This window comes from Perkinsus marinus, assembly GCF_000006405.1.
Source record: "Perkinsus marinus ATCC 50983 genomic scaffold scf_1104296966926, whole genome shotgun sequence".
Classification (NCBI taxonomy): Eukaryota; Perkinsozoa; order Perkinsida; family Perkinsidae; genus Perkinsus; species Perkinsus marinus.
Window position 1 is genome coordinate 40350 of NW_003203754.1, and position 3701 is coordinate 44050.

Here is a 3701-nt window from a genome sequence, read left to right on the forward strand (position 1 = left end):
CTGATAACTTTCATAGCGGAGCTTGACAGTCAGGATGCACTAGAAGGACTGATCAAGGACCAGTACCTCGACCTATCCCACAAGATAGAAGTGAGAGCATCGAACGCTCGCCGCAGCTGTGTGTCTGATCCCTCCCTATTTCAAGTGGTTTCCCCATACCTTGGTGACTTGGTAGCAGAGCTTCGATCCCGATTTCAGGAGGATGTCCTCTTTTTGATGACCCTTGGGCGATTTGATGCTCCCAGCTGGACCGAAGCAACCGCAGCGTTGGTTGCAGTGAAATTGGATGGGGCATCTTGCTCCTGGAAACAGGCTCTGGTTAAGGAGGTTGAGTTCGTGAAAAGACAACTTGCTATGGAGTCTATTCCTGAGGATTGCGATTTCCATAAAGCGTTCCTCGGCAGTCCTCGACTTGTTTCCCTCTTTCCGCGTCATTGCAAGATCTGTGCTATTGTCATGTGTTTACCTTCTTCCACCGCCTCTGTGGAGCGCTGCTTCAGCTCAACAACTAGGTTAGCCAGTGATCGCAGGCCGCTCTCTGGCGAAATCTTGAGCCAGTTGATGCGTGCAAGCCTGCAAGGTCCACCGTTACCAAGCCTAGACGCGGCCCCGGCCGCTGTAGCTGACTACGAGAGCTTCATAGAGGAAGTGTGGGAGCATTGGGTACAAAAAAATAGCAAGCGCATATCCACCTCGTCTTAGTCACTAAGACTTAGTGGCCTTATCAGTCACAAGGTGTCATTAGTTATGATACAAACTTAATAATTTTCCACGATTACGAGTTTAATTTCTGGACTGCCCAGGGATCAATGTTTCGCTCGTTAATGGCACTCGGTGACTCGCCGAGTGGCACTCGGCGAGTGCACGATGAAATGGAGGGCTAAGTGCAAGTGCGTCAATGAAAAGGTCTAGATAAAGCCCATCAATTATTGAATAACTCAAACTTCTCGAGAATATTCACTAACGATGTATCACACTATGTCAATGGGGTGTGTACTTTTAGCATAATTTCGTCCGTATATCACTGCTCATATATTACTACCTCCTCATACATCATTTTCCACATTGCAAACACGATCAATTTGAACTGAGCTGCTCAGTCTGAGCAACACCAATAGGGTTATAACGCATGAGCCATATATGATATATCGAACACAGGCCATATACAACAATCCACGGTGGAGAGTTGGAGTCTCCAACATGAGATAGATGCTCTAGGTAAATGGAACTTGTGCAACCAAAGACACCAATTGAATACAAAAATCTAAAATACATTACACCAGAGCGTGAGTTCGCATATACCATGATGGCACCATGGTATATGCCAACCCACGCTCTGCACCATGACGGTGCAACGCAACGCCTATTACCGGGGCGTTACACGCCTGTTGGCGTATCGCCCTCACAGCGACTAATGCACGCTAGAGTGGTAAAGAGCGGCGGTGAAATCCCCTATCAATGACAGAAATAAAAGAGGAAAGGTCGATAAAGAGCTAACGGGACCAGCGGACGGGAGCCTCCCAATCCCACACAGCAAGAGTAGGCGGTACCTACAGAGGGAGATCATAGGTGGAGGTGGCTAGCTAGGCAAGTTTGAGTGGAACGTGAAGCAGTTCCTTAGTCGAGTATAGGAGCATGAAGAAGTACTTGTCTTCGAGTTCGGGTTGTACCGGTGTAGAGATGAAGGATGGTCGGAACCTGTTCAAACCTGAGCCATAGAGAAGAAAATGAGGTACCGAGTAGGCAAAATTGTTGCAGAGTTTGAAGTCTCCCAGTAGAGTGCTGTGTGGGAATGTGCGGGAAAGAGTCCTCTAGAATTCTGACAGAGGGGCGAAAGTAGCAGCTAATAACTGACAACGGTAATAACGGATGTTTGCTATCATCAAGAACAACTGTGTCACGTATACAGAATAAATCGTGTGAGTCAGACTGACTCAGTCAGTATAAGTAATGGTACACAAATCGTGATAGGTAAGATCGTCGCGGATTAATGTGACCAGACCACCGCTGCGATGACCACGGGAAGACCGCTGAGATGGCCCCGGAATCGATGCCGAAAGCAGGTCGTCGAAGTGATAGCCACTGGCTATCACTTCCATGACCACGGTGATGACCACGGTGAATCGATGGGGACGCTTGCCATAACGCCGGGGGGTGATGACGAGTATGAGGGACCCTACTGGAGGAGATGTGCGGATAGCCCAACAAAGAAAAAGGAGGGGGACAAGGGGAAATCACCGCCACTCAGTCACCACCCGTTGGGTGAATGTCGAGTTCGGTATAAGCGGTCGAGCTTCGCATACTCCAAATTAGTATCACTCCCACGCCACGTTGAGGCGCTAGACCATATGGGAGGATGGTGCACGTTAGATTATGGTAACCATCGGATGATTGTAAATCTGCACGAACTCCGTGAACACACGAATCGCCTAACTGCAGGAAGTGCGCGAAAACGTGATGAAATAACGCACGATGTAGATTAAGGAATGCATTGAAAAATTGGAGTGTTAAGAAGCATTTAGAATTGGTAGGCGGAAAACAACGCGTAAGAGTGACATACGCTGGAAGTATGCGAGTATGTGATAAGAATTTAAGAAAGAAGTTGGAAATGTGATTTTTCTCGCACGATTATATCCACCTAGTTTGCAAGTATTAATAACAAATCAACTGTTGATTCCGATTTGTGACACCGAACCCACTGATCCTAGGTAACTTGTAAGATGCTCGACCTGCTACTCCATAACTTGAGAGTTAAAAGTTGAATTTTTCAATTTTTCAAGACGAGTCGATTTCAATGAAACCGCAACGCCGTTTCTGAAGTCCGAATTCACATCAAAATTGCAGTGGAACTCATTTGATGGTCGAAAATAACGAGTACTTCGCTGTGAGTGAAGAGTCCGGCGATACCCAGCTCTGGAGAGCACCCCGCTGCCCGTCATTGCTAGTACAAAAGACGTGAAGAAATGCATCGGCTCTGTGGAAGTTTTGTCTTCCCTCTTATCAACCTAATCAGCGAAGAAACGGGCCGTTTCAAACGGCCGAGAAGCTCGGCGCCACCGAGTCGGTGGTGATGTAGGCACACTCGGTGGGGTCGGTCATGCTGATCATGAGGGAAGATTCCTGAATAGGAGTATGGGGATTTCCCATCGAAATTCCACGTCTGATCATTCCACGGTGAAATTTCCTTGATGTTCTCCAAATTTTCGCGATTTCATTGAATTTCGGTAATTCATTTCCTCGCATTGGTTCTCATGTTAAAAATTTCGGGAATTTCCGCAAGCAAGAATTTCCTGATTTTCCAGTTTCGACAACCCTGAATTTAGTGCCTTAAGTGATCGACCGGTCATATTGTACCACCGGATGAAACCTATCAGACAAGGATTGAGTCATTACATTTGAACCAGACCAACACAATAACCACCAAGTGGCTCACCGAACTGTCCTCAGCCTGCTGTGAAGGCCCATCGATGAGTACCTTACCGACATAAGTTGGGCTGCGAGCAAGATGATTCGTCATTGACGAGTATTAGATCCAGGAATCCGCTCACTGAATCCCTCTGCGAGATTGGAGTTAGATCTCTGAGGGATCATTTTCCTCGGCAACGAATACTCGTTGAGCGAGTCGGAAATACGTAACTCTGACTCGGTGACGAGTCCCGGCTTGACACCTCAGAGACTCATGACCGTCATAGAGTCTCTGA